This window comes from Carassius carassius, chromosome 30 (assembly GCF_963082965.1).
Source record: "Carassius carassius chromosome 30, fCarCar2.1, whole genome shotgun sequence".
NCBI classification, from domain to species: Eukaryota; Metazoa; Chordata; class Actinopteri; order Cypriniformes; family Cyprinidae; genus Carassius; species Carassius carassius.
In genome coordinates, this window is record NC_081784.1 from 29,025,158 (window position 1) to 29,042,675 (window position 17,518).

The following is a 17,518-nucleotide window of genomic DNA, read 5'->3' on the forward strand; positions in this document are numbered from 1 at the left end:
ATCCTTAGTCCTCAAGAGTCTCCATGACGACATGGGCCACATGGGCGCAGAGTGCACCCTAGATCTCGTCCGGAAACGTTTTTATTGGCCCAAAATGTCAGCCGAGGTGGAAACTAAGGTCAAAACCTGCAACCGCTGCACACGACGTAAGACTATGCCCAGAAAAAAGCACCACTAATCAACATCATCGCTACAAGACCACTCGAACTTGTATGCATGGATTTTCTCAGTGTGGAGCCGGACTCCAGTAACACCAAAGACATTTTGGTCATTACCGAGCATTTTACAAAATATGCAGTGGCCGTCCCCACCCCGAATCAGAAAGCCAGGACAGTGGCCAAGAGCCTGTGGGACCACTTTTTCGTCCATTATGGCATCCCTGAAAAACTCCACAGTGACCAAGGTCCCGACTTTGAGTCCCGAACAATAAAAGAACTGTGTGAGCTCATTGGCACTCAAAAGATAAGAACCACCCCTTACCATCCGAGAGGGAACCCTGTAGAACGTTTCAACAGGACCCTGCTCAACATGTTGGGGACCCTCGAGAATCAGAAAAAGAGTCACTGGCGGGATTACGTCAAACCATTAGTACATGCTTATAATTGTACTAAAAATGAGACAACTGGTTTTACCCCTTACGAGTTAATGTTCGGGCGTCAGCCAAGATTGCCAGTTGACCTAGCCTTTGGCCTACCAGTCAATCACCAGCCAGGCTCACACTCGCAATATGTTTGCAACCTGAAATCTCAACTTGAAGACAGTTACAAATTAGCAACTGAGAATGCTAAAAAGACAGCCAGTCGCAACAAAGCGAGGTTTGACAAGCATGTTGTTGACTCCACCTTGAAGGAAGACGACAGAGTCTTGGTTCAAAACGTCCGCCTTAGAGGCAAGCACAAGCTAGCCGACAGGTGGGAATCCGATGTGTATATTGTCCAGAGACAATCTGGAGATATCCCAGTATATGTTGTGAGGCCTGAGACAAGAGATGGTCCACAAAGAACTATTCATCGTGTCCTCCTACTACCATGCGGTTTCCATCCTGTGACCTCGATCGAAAGTGAAACTAACCCATCAATGGCAGTGAGAAGACCAAGAACTCGACAACATCCTAAAAATGACAGTTTAGATGGAGCTGATGGGGATGAATCCCAATCTGACTCTGAGGAATATCACTATGATAGACACAGAAACCTAAGAGTGGAAATACTGGGTTTTGACCCGACCCCTGAACCCATAGAACACTTATCAGAAAGGATTGAACCGGAACCCTCAAAAACGTTTGCTGCTGTTAAGCAAGATCCTTTAGATATAGCCAAAGCTTTTCCTGAGGATGTTCCAGTAGAGACTTGTGACTTGAACTTACCTGATCCTGCAGATTATGACTTACCCGATCCTGCAGACTATGACTTACCTGATCCTGGAAATAATGACTTACCTGACACTGAAGAAAGCAGCTCAACCGCTGGACAGGAAACTGGAAACCTACATGAGGAAGGCCTGGATAATGTCCATCTTTCTACTCAACCTGTTTAGGAGGGCAAAGAAAACTCCAGTGTTATGGACCAAACTGACATCAAGAAACAAGGTGACTGTTCTAGAAGACCTATCAGAGACAGAAAAGCGACTAAAAGACTGACTTACCCTGAGCTAGGGAACCCATTGGTTACTATAGTTCAGTCTTTATTTCAAACCTTGAGTGATGTGTTTACAGATTCCCTTAAAGAGCCTAGTTTTCCAAAAACCCCTAGTGTTATGACAGTATAGATTCAGAATGCACAGGGACGTGCATTAGGTAAAGAGGGGAGGATGTAACCCATGTTAAAATATGACATAAATAATTAAAATGTTAATTAAAGTTAATTAAATTTAGTTAATTAAAAATGTTAATACGACAATTTAATGTTAAGATTAAAAGTATGCTGACAGAAAATTAATGTCACTGCCTCTTTAAGGGACTCGTGACGCTAGATACAGCACTTCAATGACGTTGCAGCAGAGGAGAAATCGGAGAGAATGAGCTGTTTAATAAGCAGAGAAAAGAGTGAAAAAGTTGATTTTGCAGTTGAAAAAACATAACTTACCTGGTCGGGAACTGACAGGGATTTTATGGGAACTAAGCCACACCAGTTTTGGTGAGTTTGAGTTGTTTTCTCACATTTTGCCGTGAGGTACTTTTTTTTCTTTCTTTTTTCTCCGGCGGAGAGCTAACTTTAGAACGTAGCTGTTTACAAGGAAATGCTTCGCCATAAACTGTTTACCAGTTAATATTTTAGGTTTATGGAAACTGTGAATGTTATAAATGTGAATGTATGCTTTGTTAATGAGAGATGTGTATGGTAGTTGTGTGAGGAACGGAGCTGTGAGTTAAAAGTGATCGCTCCGCCACCATTTTTGAGGTGAAAAAGCACCGTAGCAGTTACGTTACAACTCAGAGACTGAAACATTCATTTGTCTTATTTGAGGATTTAAAAAGAGATTTATTGTGTTTATGACCTGTTACACAGGTCAGGTTTTTCTGCTTGGTTTGAAGCTTGTTCGGAGCGAAGATTGGTCTGCAGTGTGCAGGCGTGCACATGCACAGACGGGATTCAAGATGGCGCGCCAGACCCAGACTTTCAACTCATCTTCTCCATTGCATCAGTGAGGAAATCTCCTGTGTATGGTAGCTCGCTGCCAGAGTGGTAGGAGAATCAGGAATTGGTTTTGAATTGAACTGGAAACCGATTGAACTATTATTTTTGGACTGAATCGAACTGAAACTTTTCATTGAACCGAATAATTGAACTCACATTTGGACTTGAACTTATGTTAAAGTGTCATACCTTTATTTTCATGTTGAGTTCATATGTTTGAATGTGATTTGAAATGCTTGTGGTCCACTTTGATTTGGTTGTGTAAACTGAAGGTATTTTCTTACCTGTAAAAGAAAGGGAAAAAGAGTTAACTCAGGAAAAAAATAGGAATTCTAAAATAAGTTTAACCTAGAAAAAGACTTCTCTAACTAAGATTAGCCTGATTAAAATAACTTAGGTGAACTAAAGAACAAAAAGAAAGTGAAATACCTTTTCATTTATAATACTTAACTAAATACAAAGAATCTGCAGGGTATTTTTTTTGTTTTGTTTGTTTGTTTACTGTATATTCTATGTGAATTTTGCATTCAGTAAATTGCCGGCCTTTTGTATTTAAAGCAACGGTCTCTGGTGTAATTATTTTTATTTTTTTTTGCTCCCCACTCCTTAGAACCTAGAACTGGTCCGGTGGCACTGTAAGTGGTGTGATTCCGGTGTTACAGATGGGTCAGATGGGAGCAAGCGCACAAGGGTCCTCTCCTGGCAGCACAGGGATGCAGATGGGCAACCAGTCTTCCGTGGAACATGAGGAATGGAACGACCATGAAGACAACACAGGAACCAGAACAAAAACGCAGAAAGAATACAGCAGGGGACAGAACGACTCCAAACAATCTGACAAAGACAGGAAGTTGGATGAGCGCATATATAGGCAGGTGAAAAGTGACTGCAGCTGTTGGTGGTGATCAGATGAGTGGTAATCAGTGGCCAAGCCTCCAACACAACCAAACACACACAGAGAGCATGAGCCAAAAAACCGTGACAGTACCCCTTCCCCTAGGACCGCTGCCTGGCACTCCCAGGAGAACCTACCCGCCATTTGTAATCATCGATAAGGGAGTTATGTCCCTTGCAGGAACCCAACTGCTCTCCTACAGACCATAAACTTATCAGTCCACCAAATACTGGAATCCGCGTCCCCTCTGTCTAGAGTCCAGAATACGATTTACCGTATACATTGGTCCCCCATCTATGAGTCGTGGCGGGGGAGGAACTGGAGCAGGCGGATTAATGTGTGAATGAAACACTGGCATTAATTTGGAAACATAAAACACGGGGTAAATCCTCCTGTATGCTGGAGGTAGTTTGAGGCGGACTGTTACCAGACAAAGGATCTTGGCAACAGGGAACGGACCAATGAATTTAGGAGCAAGCTTATTGCACGCGGAGTGGAGAGGAATAGTTATTGATGAAAGCCACACTTTTTGACCCACGACATAGACTGGAGGCCTAGACCCCACCTGGAGTCTCATGGGCTCTATTCCATGTGTGACGACACCTCTAGACAAAGGCGTGAGCGGAGGGGACCCTGACTTCGGATTCCAGACTAGGAAAAATTGGTGGCTGGAAACCTAAACTAGCTTCAAACAGAGAGAGGCCCGTGGACGACACTGGTAATGAGTTATGTGCGTACTCAACCCAAGAAATCTGTTGGCTCCAGGAGGAAGGGTTCTTGGACACCCAACATCGCTACGCTCTCTCAAGATCTTGGTTGGCTCGCTCGGTTTGACCATTGCTCTGGGGATGGAAAACTGAGGACAGACTCACACTCGCCCTCAGTAATCTACAAAACTCCCTTCTGAATTTGGATATAAATTGGGGCCCCCTGTCAGAGACCACATCTATTGGGAGGCCATGTATATGAAAGACATGATCTACGACAGCCACTGCTGTCTCCTTAGCAGAAGGTAATTTGGGCAAGGGAATAAATGAGTCGCCTTCGAGAACCGGTCCACAATGGTCAAAATGACCATCTAAACTTGGCCAATCTACCACAACCTTGATCTTGTCGGGATCCATGCGCATTCCCTCAGATGAGATGATGTACCCAAGGAACGGAACAGACTGTACATGAAACACTCATTTCTCCGCCTTGACAAAAAGCCCATTCTCTAGCTATCTCTGGAGCACTCGTCTGACATGCCGAACATGCTCCTGGAGAGAAGAAGAAAATATCAATATGTCATCCAGGTAGACATAAATGAACTGATCAACCATATCTCTCAGCATGTCATTGACGAGTGCTTGGAAGACCGCAGGGGAGTTGGACAGCCCGAAGGGCATGACCAAATATTCAAAATGGCCCCTGGGGGTATTAAACGCAGTCTTCCACTCATCCTGATGCGGACCAAATGATAAGCATTACGTAAATACAGTTTCGTGAATATGGATGCTCCCTGCAACCTCTCGAAGGCGGACGACATCAATGGCAAAGGATAGGCATTCTTTACCGTGACGTTACTCAGCCCTCGGTAATCATTGCAAGGTCACAGAGAACCATCCTTCTTACCCACGAAAAAGAGCCCCACCCCCACTGGAGTAGAGTAAGGGTGAATAAACCCGGTAGCTAGAGAATCAGAAATGTATTTCTCCATGGCCTCCCTTTCTGGGACGGAAAGTGAATATAACTTGCCTTAGGTGGAGATGTACCTGGTAGTAACTGTATGGCACAGTCATAGGGATGATGAGGAGGTAGAAAAGCAGCCCAGGAAAACTTCCTTCATGTCGAGGTACTCCTGGGGGACGTTTGATAAATCCACTGGCTCATTCTGCAACACAGAACTAGACACAGACGAACAAGCAGACACAAGAGAAGAGCCATAGCACTGATTACTCCAGGCAGTGATGGAGTTGTGACCCCAGTCATCCCTGGGATAGCTGGAAATTCTTGTCTTTTTAGTGCTCTGACAGAAATCTTGTGAGAAAGGGGGCTGATAGGCATCTGAAGGTGAAAAGCAAGTGACTTGAAATTACCCTTCGCCCCAGAGTACAGTAAGGCTTGACACTGATGGGACTTGGTTGCCCATTGCAGTCTTACTGGGAGGAGAGTTGATAATGACAGTTTCTCTGTAGCCAGTCCACCCGACAGTAACCTCTGTCCTACTGCCGGGCTTGGTCTTTTACCGAGCAGTCCCTTAAAAAATGTCCAGATTCTCCACAGTAGAGGCAGAGTCCCTTCATTCTCCTCCTTTCTCTCTCCTCCTGGGAAAGCCAAGCTCCACCGACCTGCATAGGTTCATGATCTAAAGCTGATCCGACCGCCTTACTGCTGCTGGATCTGTGATGCTCCGGGAACTCGGAAACCACTGTCTGGTCAATTCGCCCTTTAGTCACTTTAACCGTAAGGATAATAAAGAAGGATTCAGTAGCGAATGTAAATCTCAGTTCTTTATTGAGAAAACAAGAAGAGTTGTAGCGATGGGTCAGATGGGAGCAAGTGCACAAGGATCCTCTGCTGGCAGCACAGGGACGCAGATGGGCAACCAGTCTTCCATGGAACATGAGGAACGGAACAAACGTGAAGAAAACACAGGAACAAGAACAAAAATGCAGGAACAAGAAGGAAGGAAGGAAGTTGCAGGATGCAGGAAGTTGGATGAGCACATATATAGGCAAGTGAAAAGTGACTGCAGCTGTTGGTGGTGATCAGGTCAGTGGTAATCAGTGGCCACACCTCCAACACAACCTAACACACACAGAAAGCATGACCCAGCAAATTCAAGAACCATGACTGGAGCATTATGAAGTGCAAAATACAGCAACAGAGACCCTTAATTAATTAATGCTTGGAAGTATTTAAAAAAAAATGCATTTCTGGAACTAATGCAAAAATCGTAACACAGTAAACTTCACTCTACATTCAATGAATTAAACTTTCATTAAGCCTGCATCCTTTTACCACATTTTCACAACTTCAGTGAAGACATCCAAGACAGATGAGGTCATCGTAATCCATAAATCTGTGGAGCTCTCCACAGGTCTCATGATACCACCATTGGCAGTGGCAGCAAGCCACCCATTCCTCATTGCTTTTTCTGGTCGTTCCTCCAGCCACTCTGCCATGAGCCTCTTTCCCTTAAAGGTCCCATGACATGAAAATTTCACTTTATGAGTTTATTTTTTTTTACATTAATATTATTTCCGCTAGCCTGTCTATGGTCCCCCAATGGCTAGAAATTTCGATAGGTGTAAACCAAGCCCTGGGTGTCCTGCTCTGCCTTTGAGAAAATAAGAGCTCAGACGGGCCGATCTGGAATCTTCCCCTTATGTCGTCATAAGAGGAAAGGTTACCTCCCCTTTCTCTGCTTTGCCCACCCAAATTTACATTTAATTCAGTCCAATGTCAGCACATGCATTACAAGCAGACCTTTACCAAATGGATTCGACAGCACCACCACAAACAGTGAGTAACAGTGTTCATTTATGCCTGATCTGTGATCAGTGATTTCAGATGTGTAGCTAATTATTCAAGTTTACACAGAATTTCTTTCTAAATTGTTTAATACTATTTATGCATCAGCGAATCAAGCCAGTGGCTAAACGATCAACTTCATGACGATCATCGTGTCAGGACCACTGTCCACTTATCGACGAGGACACGAAAAGTTCAGTAGACTTTTTGCTTCAAATGAATGGTTGTTGTCATGGTGTAAAGAACAGCAACTTCTATTTGTTAATAACTGGAATCTTTTCTGGGAGCGTCCTAGGCTGTTTCGCGCTGATGGCTTGCACCCCAGCAGAGGCGGAGCGGAGCTGCTCTCTGACAACATCTCCACGACACTTCGCTCCATGTGACTAGTAAGACAATTCTCAAATAACTATTATGATGACTTTTGTTCCACCCGCTTAAATGATAAAAGTACTTGCGCTGAAAAATCTATTAAGACTGTGTCTGTTCCCCGAATAGTGAGGTCAAAATATAAATTTAATGTAGGATCTAGAAAAAATCTTATCGTGATTAAACCAGAAACATGTAAAGTAAATGAACAAAAACAATTTTTAAAGTTTGGGCTCATAAACATTAGATCACTCACACCCAAAGCAGTTATTTTAAATGAAATTATCACAGACAATAGTTTTGATATACTCTGCTTGACTGAAACCTGGCTAAAACCAAATGATCATTTTGGTCTAAATGAGTCGACTCCACCAAACTACTGTTATAAGCATGAGCCCCGTCAGACTGGTCGTGGCGGAGGTGTTGCAACAATATATAGTGATATTCTCAATGTTACCCAGAAAACGGGATACAGGTTTAACTCATTCGAAATACTTCTGCTTAATGTTACACTGTCAGACATGCAAAAGAGATCTAATGTATCTCTTGCTCTGACTACTGTTTATAGACCACCAGGGCCGTATACAGAATTCCTAAAAGAATTTGCAGATTTCCTCTCATACATTCTGGTTACAGTTGATAAGGCGCTAATCATGGGAGATTTTAATATTCACGTTGATAATACAAATTATCCCACTCATCGTTTTAATCATACACTAGATTTAATTATATCGCATGGAATCGATCTTACTGCTATAGATATCGTACCTCAATGTGATGATGTTACAGACCATTTCCTTGTATCATGCATGCTGCGTATCACTGATATTAACTATATGTCTCAGCGTTACCGTCTGGGCAGAACTATTGTTCCAGTCACCAAAGACAGATTCGCAAATAACCTGCCTGATCTATCTCAACTGCTATTTGTACCCAAAAATACACATGAATTAGACGAAATGACTGACAACATGGGCACTATTTTCTCTAATACATTAGAAGCTGTTGCCCCCATCAAATTGAAAAAGGTTAGAGAAAAACGTACTGTGCCATGGTATAACAGTAATACTCACTCTCTCAAGAAAGTAACTCGTAGTCTTGAACGCAAATGGAGAAAAACTAACTTGGAAGTTTTTAGAATTGCATGGAAAAACAGTATGTCCAGCTATAGAAAGGCTCTAAAAACTGCTAGGGCAGAGCATATACAGTACACAAACTCATAGAAAATAACCAAAACAATCCAAGGTTTTTATTTAGCACAGTGGCTAAATTAACAAATTACCAGACGCCACCTGATTCAAATATTCCACCAACGTTAAATAGTAATGACTTTATGAATTTCTTCACTGATAAAATAGATAACATTAGAAATACAATAGCGAATTGTAGATTCTACAGCATCTAACACTTCAGTTTCATCCATTGCACCCGAAGATAAACTGCAGTGCTTTACAAATATAGGACAGGAAGAGCTAAATAAACTTATCACTATATCTAAACCAACAACATGTTTATTAGATCCTGTACCCAATAAATTACTGAAAGAGTTGTTACCTGTAGCTGAAGAACCGCTTCTCAATATTATTAACTCGTCGTTATCTTTAGGTCACGTCCCAAAACCATTCAAGCTGGCGGTTATTAAGCCTCTCAAGAAACCATCTCTAAATCCAGCGCTTCTTGAAAACTACAGACCGGTATCCATTCTTCCATTCATTGCAAAGACACTTGAGTGAGCTGTGTTCAACCAGCTTTCTATGTTCCTTGTACAGAACAACCTCCTGGACAGCAACCAATCTAGCTTCAAAAGTGGCCACTCAACTGAGACTGCTCTGCTCTCGGTTACTGAAGCCCTGCGACTAGCAAGAGCAGCTTCAAAATCCTCGGTACTCATCTTACTGGACCTGTCTGCTGCTTTTGACACTGTTAATCACCAGATTCTCCTGTCCACCCTCAGAAAGATGGGCATCTCTGGAACTGCACTCCTGTGGGTTAAGTCCTACCTCTCTGACAGATCCTTCAGTGTGTCTTGGAGGGGTGATGTTTCAAAGTCACACCACCTTGCTACTGGGGTTCCTCAAGGCTCAGTACTTGGACCACTTCTCTTCTCCATCTACATGACATCATTAGGATCTGTCATTCAGAAGCATGGCTTTTCTGCTTTTTTTCAGCTGGGCTCATCAACCATTACTCCTTCTAGGACAGCCAGAAACCTAGGAGTTGTGATGGATCATCAGTTAAGCTTCACAGACCACATTGCTACAACGACCCGGTCCTGCAGGCTTGCCTTAAACAACATTAGGAAGATTAGACCCTTTCTGTCAGAGCAAGCAACCCAACTTCTTGTCCAAGCTCTTGTTCTCTCCAGACTGGACTATTGTAATGCTCTCCTGGGGGCCTTCCTGCATGTACTGTCAAGCCTCTGCAGCTGATCCAGAATGCAGCAGCGAGGGTTGTCTTCAATGAGCCGAAAAAAGCTCACGTTACTCCTCTCCTCATCAGGTTACACTGGCTACCAGTAGCCGCTCGCATCAAATTCAAGGTACTGATGCTTGCCTACAAGACGACCACTGGCACGGCACCAACTTACCTAAACTCACTGGTTAAATCTTATGTGCCCTCCAGAAGTTTGCGCTCTGGAAGTGAACGACGCCTTGTGGTGCCATCCCAAAGAAGTTCAAAATCACTCTCACTGACCTTTTCCTGGACTGTGCCCAGCTGGTGGAATGACCTCCCAATCTCAATTCGTACAGCTTAATGCGTCTTTACTCATTTTCAAGAAACATCTAAAGACTCATCTTTTTCGCCTGCACTTAACCAACTAACACTAGCACCAGGGCCGGCCCTGACCAATTTGCTGCCATAGGCAAGATTTTACCTGGCGCCCCATACATCACAGCCCATTTCACCCTGTCATTGTGTTCATGATTTAGCATATATATATATATATATATATATATATATATATATATATATATATATATATATATATATATATATATATATATATATATATATATACACACACACACACATTACAGCAGAACTGTTTCCAACACTCATAGTAAATCATCATATTAGAATGATTTCTAAAGGATCATGTGATAGACCGGATGTCACATGTGACACTGAAGAATGGAGTAATGATGCTGAAAATTCAGCTTTGCATCACAGAAATAAATGATAATTTCAATAGTTCACGCTTACATATAATTAGCTGAGGTATGGAATGCATATTTGGCGTGCTGTCCGTCTATTTATAAAGTGAACTTGAAGTGAGGAGATGGGGTGGAGGAGGGATGCTGATAAACCGTCAATGGATAGAGGTAAGTCAGCGATACTTATACTATGGGATTGATTACTTGATTATGGTCCACCTGTGTTGATTAGGCATCTGGCGCGGTATCTGACGTGCTCCTCCCGAATCTTATTAATAAAATTACATTTAAAGTATAATAAATTGAAAACAAATTATTTTAAATTGTAATAATATATCACAATATTACATTTTCTGTATTTTTTATCAAATAAATGCAGGCTTGATGAGCAGAAGAAACTTCTTTCAAAAACATTAAAAATAGTAATGTTTCCAAACTTTTGGCCTGTACTGTATCCCCCCAAAACTGCACAACTGTAGAGTAAAACATTAATAAAAAAGTGATAATAAAAAATGCGTCTTAAAACTGACATGATTGTACAAAATCACAGTCTGGGGACTCAGAACTCAGAACAACTGCTAACATTAAGTTTAAGGTAAAAATAACTGCCATGAAATTATAGTATCTTACTCCTATGCAATAAATTGTTCTTTCACTACATCTCTTTACCACTGTCTTTATCCTCTTCTCTTCTTTTTGGCAGTGTATCTATCGCAGACTATGCTCATTTATAATGTGTCATGTAAATTCGGCCTTCCGTCACAATCAGGAAACTTTCACCGTGTCTAGAACTGGCGCGAGCTGCCAGGTCCGTTTCTACGAGCTGTGTGTTAACAAAAGCAGTGCTGTCTACATTGGATGCGGCGTCGGGCACGCTACACAAAAATTACCAACAACTGATCGTGCGCGCGCTCTGTTTCTGACACACTTCAAGCACTCGATGGGCGGGGGAAGATTGAAGAGCCGGACTAGTATTTCGAATTAATGGTTTTTAAATAGTAGCCTATTATAAAAAAAAAATATGTAAAAAAAAAAAAAAAAAAAAAACATTCACTCGTTCACTCATTCTGGCACCCCTATGGATGAGTGGCGCCCTTAGCATTTGCCTATACCGCCTATGCCGCGGGCCGGCCCTGACTAGCACTTTTCCTTTTCTTGTCTTTTCATTTAAAAAAAAAACAAAACCTGGCTTTGCGTTCTATACTAGACTAATTGAGACTTGTCATGGCACTTGTATACTGTAGTTGTTCTCTTGTTGACCTGAATGCTTCTATTGTTCTCATTTGTAAGTCGCTTTGGATAAAAGCGTCTGCTAAATGATTAAATGTAATGTAAATGTAAATTAAGAAACCAAAACTAGATCCTAGTGAACTGGCAAATTATAGGCCTATTTCAAATCTTCCATTTATGTCTAAAATTTTAGAAAAGGTTGTGTCTGCTCAATTGAGCACCTTCCTGCACAAAAATGATCTGTATGAAGAATTTCAGTCAGGTTTCAGGCCCCACCATAGCAAAGAAACTGCACTTGTTAAAATTACAAATGACCTGCTTCTTGCGTCAGATCAAGGCTGCATCTCATTTCTAGTCTTACTTGATCTTAGTGCTTCGTTCGACAGCATAGATCATGACATACTCATAGATCGATTACAAAACTATACAGGTATTCAAAGGGCAGGCTCTAAGATGGTTTAGATCCTACCTGTCCGATCGCTACCATTTTGTTTACTTAAATGGGGGAGTCATCTCATTTATCATCAGTAAAAAATGGAGTGCCACAAGGATCCGTCCTAGGTCCCCTTCTATTTTCAATATACATGTAGCCCCTTGGTAATATTATTAGAAAATACGGAATTAGCATCCACTGTTATGCTGATGATACTCAGCTATATATCTCAACGAGACCAGATGAAACCTCTAAATTATCTAAGCTAACAGAGTGTGTTAAAAATGTAAAAGATTGGATGACCAATAATTTTCTCCAATTAAATTTGGATAAGACAGAGATATTAATTATTGGACCAAAAAACACTACACAGAATCTTGTAGATTACAATCTGCAACAAGACGGATGTACTGTTACTTCTTCTACAGTCAAAAATCTGGGTGTTATATTAGGCAGCAACTTGTCTTTTGAAAATCATATTTCCCATGTTACAAAAACTGCATTCTTCCATCTTAGAAACATTGGCAAGCTACGAAACATGTTGTCTGTTTCTGATGCAGAAAAGCTAGTTCATGCATTCATGACCTCTAGACTGGACTATTGTAATGCACTTCTAGGTGGTTGTCCTGCTTTTTCAATAAACAAGCTACAGGTATTCCAAAATGCAGCAGCTAGAGTCCTTACAAGGTCAAGAAAATATGATCACATTAACCCAATTTTACAGTCTCTGCACTGGCTACCTATTAAGTTCCGTAACAGTTTCAAATTATCATTACATACCTATAAGGCCCTACATGGTTTAGCTCCACGCTACAATCCATCACGCTCCCTAAGGTCACAAAACGCTGGACTTTTGGTAGTTCCTAGGATAGCAAAGTCCACTAAAGGAGGTAGAGCTTTTTCACAATTGGCTCCCAAACTCTGGAATAGCCTTCCTGATAATGTCCGGGGTTCAGACACACTCTCTCTGTTTAAATCTAGATTAAAAACATCCTCTTTCGCCAAGCATTTGAATAATGTATCTTAAATTGTGAGTATAGCTGTATCTGATCAAAAGATGCATTCTTATTCTTTAGCTTGGGTTAAACTAATTAATTTTACTTTGTTGGAACAGCAGCTATGCTAATGATGTCTCTATTTGTTTCTATGTTTTGCCACAGGATTTACATCCCGTGGTAAATAGGATTTACACAAGCTCCAGTCTGGATCCAGAACACCTGAGAAGAGATGATGCTGACCATCAGAGAACCTCAGATGATGCTAACCCTGAATCAACAACAGAACTAAAAAATATTGCTACAAGTGTGACTGCATCATATAATAATTATTAATTATTAATAATATTAATAATATTCATCATCTGGCTGACTATGTCTTGTATTAATTTTTCTACAAATCCTGTAATACGTGCACAAACTGACAGTCACCACTTATAAGCTATTACTAAATATTGTAGAAACATAATGTTCTGTAAAGTTGCTTTGTAATGATTTGTTTTGTAAAAAGCGCTATACAAATAAACTTGAATTGAATTGAACTGAATAATGAATGATGCTGTTATGCTGCACAACAAAGCTCTTACTGTATTGATACCGATATTCTGTTTGCTTTTAGTTGTGGTGAAAGCATTTTGTGGGAGAAAACGCGTTGCAATGACGAGATCACTGCATTCACGCGATAAACAGACTCTGTCTACTCAATGCTCATCACTGCAGCGATTCATGTGATGGGAAAAGATAAAAAAAATGCTATAAACAACACTTCCAAGATTTGTTAATCTCGACAGCTGTAATAGTAAAAAAAACCTTAGTAAAAGTATTTGAGAGGGATTCCACATGTAATACACATTTCGAATAAAAGATCAGCCAATCACAACAGTCGTTGTTTACTCTGAGTCTCACAGCAGACACGCCCCTTCAAACAGAGCATTCAAGCCAGAGGACTAAAATCTGGATATAAAAATGCCTTTTATTTCTACAGTTGAAATGTAAAAATCATACTAACAATATAAGTACACCTCAGGAAACATTAAAAAAGCATTTAAAAAAAGAAAATAATCCACATCATGAGACCTTTAAAAATTACCATTGTGGGGGTGTAAGTCCCAACCACATTGTACCCAGCCAGGACTGTTGTCGTTTCTCCTTTTTCCCCGATGTTACCTGGAAGCAAGACTTGCCAGTCACCCCAAAAACCCTTTTTTGAGATGAAATGGTCCTGCAGTCCAGATTCCTCGCAGTTCCACAGGTGAGATGGCATCTCCTGGATCTGTAGGTGGTGGAGGAGTGACAAGTATGTCTGAAACCATTTCTCAACTACTGTGAGATTCATCCCAGAAGCCCTTGCAGCTGAGAGTGATTCTGGCTTGCAGAGGCTCAGGTTTAAATTCCTTTTAATGAACCCCTCAAACCAGTAGTGACCGGCAGAAAAGGGATGCCATTAATTTTGGTGTACTGAAACCCAATATGCCGTATATCACTGCGTTACAGGGGGAACCCCCTTTCAGCTAACATTTTAACAAGGCTAGCCAATTCACTCTTAGCCTGAGCTGAGAGCAGGGGACTCTTACCTGAGGCATGGCGGTAGCCACTCCCCAGCCCTCACACTCGCTTTTGCTGTATTGATGTTGGGATGTTCCATGCTCTGGCTAAAGACCTTAATTAAAGAGTAACTAAACCCTAAACCAACTTTTTTTAGTTAATGATCTATACGAATGGGGCTTTATTAGTGCTGTTCATTGATTTGAGTAACTTTTCTGACATTTGAGTATAAAGTGTTTTAATTCTACAATATATGGTGTAAAAACGTGTGAGTGCTGCCCTCTTCAGGTTGAACGGTGGCTACTGCAGTTGATTTTTCTTATTGGATGTTGCGGTGGCAAGTGACGTAAGCGGTGGCAGGTGACGTAAGCAGTTTCCAGCTCACCACGCCCCTTGGTACGAGCTACCACGCCCTCGACAGTATAAAACCATCAAAATCACTGTAGTGAGTCAGGAGCTGGAATTGCGAGTATTGGTAACGACCAGGATAGACTATTATAGCATCTATTTAGCATAGCAATTATATAGTTATTTAGATCTTCAAGTTAGCGTAGATTTATCTGTATTTAGTACAGTGGTCAGGATGGTACGGAGGTGTGTTGCTGGTTGCGACAGCACTGCTGGACTGCATAGTTTACCAGCAGACTTTAAAATTAAGCGCCAGTGGTTGCATGCATTTGGCCTGGAAGACCGCAAGTTCCCGCCTAGAGCTCGAGTGTGCAAACTGCATTTTACACGGGATTGCTTCTCCAACGCAATGGAGGGGGCTTCTCCACACAGCTCGCGCTGAAAAGCGACGCGGTGCGGGAGGTAAGACCGCAGTTTGAGCCAGCGGCTCAAATTGATATGAACAGACACCTCGACACCCTCCACTTCAGGTAAAAGTGGGGGAGAAAAGTCCTCTACTTCAAATGATCGCTCTGTTGCAAAGCTACTTGCGTCATTACAGTCACTCTCTATTTTAGCGTCTCTGACAGCAGCTGTCAATCAATCCGTCACTGCGGGTCTCAGGATCACGCCGCACTCGCTCAGCCCCGCCATAGGTTCGTCCCCTTCTATCTCCGCTGTGATCTGCCCACTTTTCAGCATTTTTCAAATATTGTCAGTGGGTGGAGTCAGGCTCTGAGCAGGGGTTTAGTTACACTTTAAGGTTTGTGTCCTTCAGTCACTTCCTGCTCATATTCTTTAATAGCCCCTCCCATTCTCTCTTCACTCCACTGGTTTAGTTTTCTTCCTTTCCTATTTTGCTGTCTTTTCCTTTTCTGTATTGCCCTGTCACTCCTTTTTTCTCTCTCTCTCTGTCCCTCTACTCTCTGTATGGGTGCCATATTGTGCATATTGAACAATAAAAAAATATAAAAATTGTATATTCAGACACATAATAATCCTAATTCATAGGCTATATAATTTTTTTTCTGCATGATTATTAGGCTACATGATGTACAGAAATATATTTTGTATTCAATTGTTGGCAGTGTGGTAGGCTACATCGAGCTTTGTGATTAATATCGCTTATCCTGCCCGAGAAGACAGGACCATAACATAAGCAATAAAATTCACGTCTGCAGTAAGAATTAACTAACAGATGTGAATCCTGAAAATGTATAATGTCTGAACAAATCATGACTTTTCACTTAACACCTACCTCTGACTAGGCGTAGGATTTAGTCTCAGACGTAGCACTACGCCGAGATGGTGCAACGGATATAAATTCTACGCACGACTTAAAGTTCATTTTACGTCCAGCCTAGTCTTACGACCGGGTGTACGTCCAGCTGGTGCAACCAACCCCATATATTATTACTTATAACTTTAAAATGTTATCTTCTTGTTCATGAAATAATAGCATTAGCCGTAAAACTGTCCCTCTAAACCTGAAATGCACTGTTCCACTCCTAACTAACCTAACCTAACACTTTCAGGTTGAGTGGGACAGTGCTGTGAATCTAATTTTCACAAATATTATTAGATTAGTTAGATGCTCATTGTTATTAATCTCTAATACACAGACAGTATAAATGTATGTTAAAACTAAAGTTTTATTGTTACATCATAAGTGACAGAATTGTCAACCTTATTATCCTAAAATAGATTTACACTTGCCAGGTGGCTTACCGTGATGTCCCAGGAGTCAAGCAATTTGAAAAATAACAACTCGACCACATCTGTGATGTCACACCAATCACAACCTTTATTTCATATCCAATATACATTCAGCTACAACACAGTAACAATCATTGTGATTGGCTTACAAAATTAACCCTTTGCAGTACCCAAAAGCTTAAGTGTCCCACTCTACCTGAATTCACCCTATATATTGTTCACAGACATGGAGATTTACTTCAGATTTAACCAAGCTAATTACTCACTAAGAACACCCACAGATCAAGGTTTCAGACCATTTTAAGTCTTTTTTTTTCTCACGTAACAACATGGTTATATCTAAGTGAGTTTGGTTACCTATTTAAATTAGTCTTCCCATTAACATCATTTTATTGTTCATGACTTTTTTCGTTTACTTTTTTTTCTAGGCTTGATTGTGTTAATGGGGTGCAGTCTTTAAAACTCATTTTTTTCATATTTTTCACATAATTTACCTTTATTCCACACCGATCTGTCCCTTCTCTGACAAAAGCCAAGATTATTTCCTGTTATTATAAAGCCCCTCCCTCAGAAATACGCGATTGGCTTAGATTGTTCAGTTGGCTCAGTGTGGATCCATATGTATTCCCTCAGACAAGACGATG

General features: G+C 41.2%; 1 long non-coding RNA gene across 1 annotated transcript; it reads left to right on the forward strand.

The window, feature by feature from the left end:
- Positions 1 to 7,341: 7,341 nt before the first annotated feature.
- Positions 7,342 to 13,534, forward strand: LOC132111220 (uncharacterized). The gene is made up of 2 exons (XR_009424764.1): positions 7,342 to 7,433; positions 13,415 to 13,534. It is a non-coding gene; the product is annotated as an uncharacterized LOC132111220 (long non-coding RNA).
- Positions 13,535 to 17,518: the final 3,984 nt, after the last annotated feature.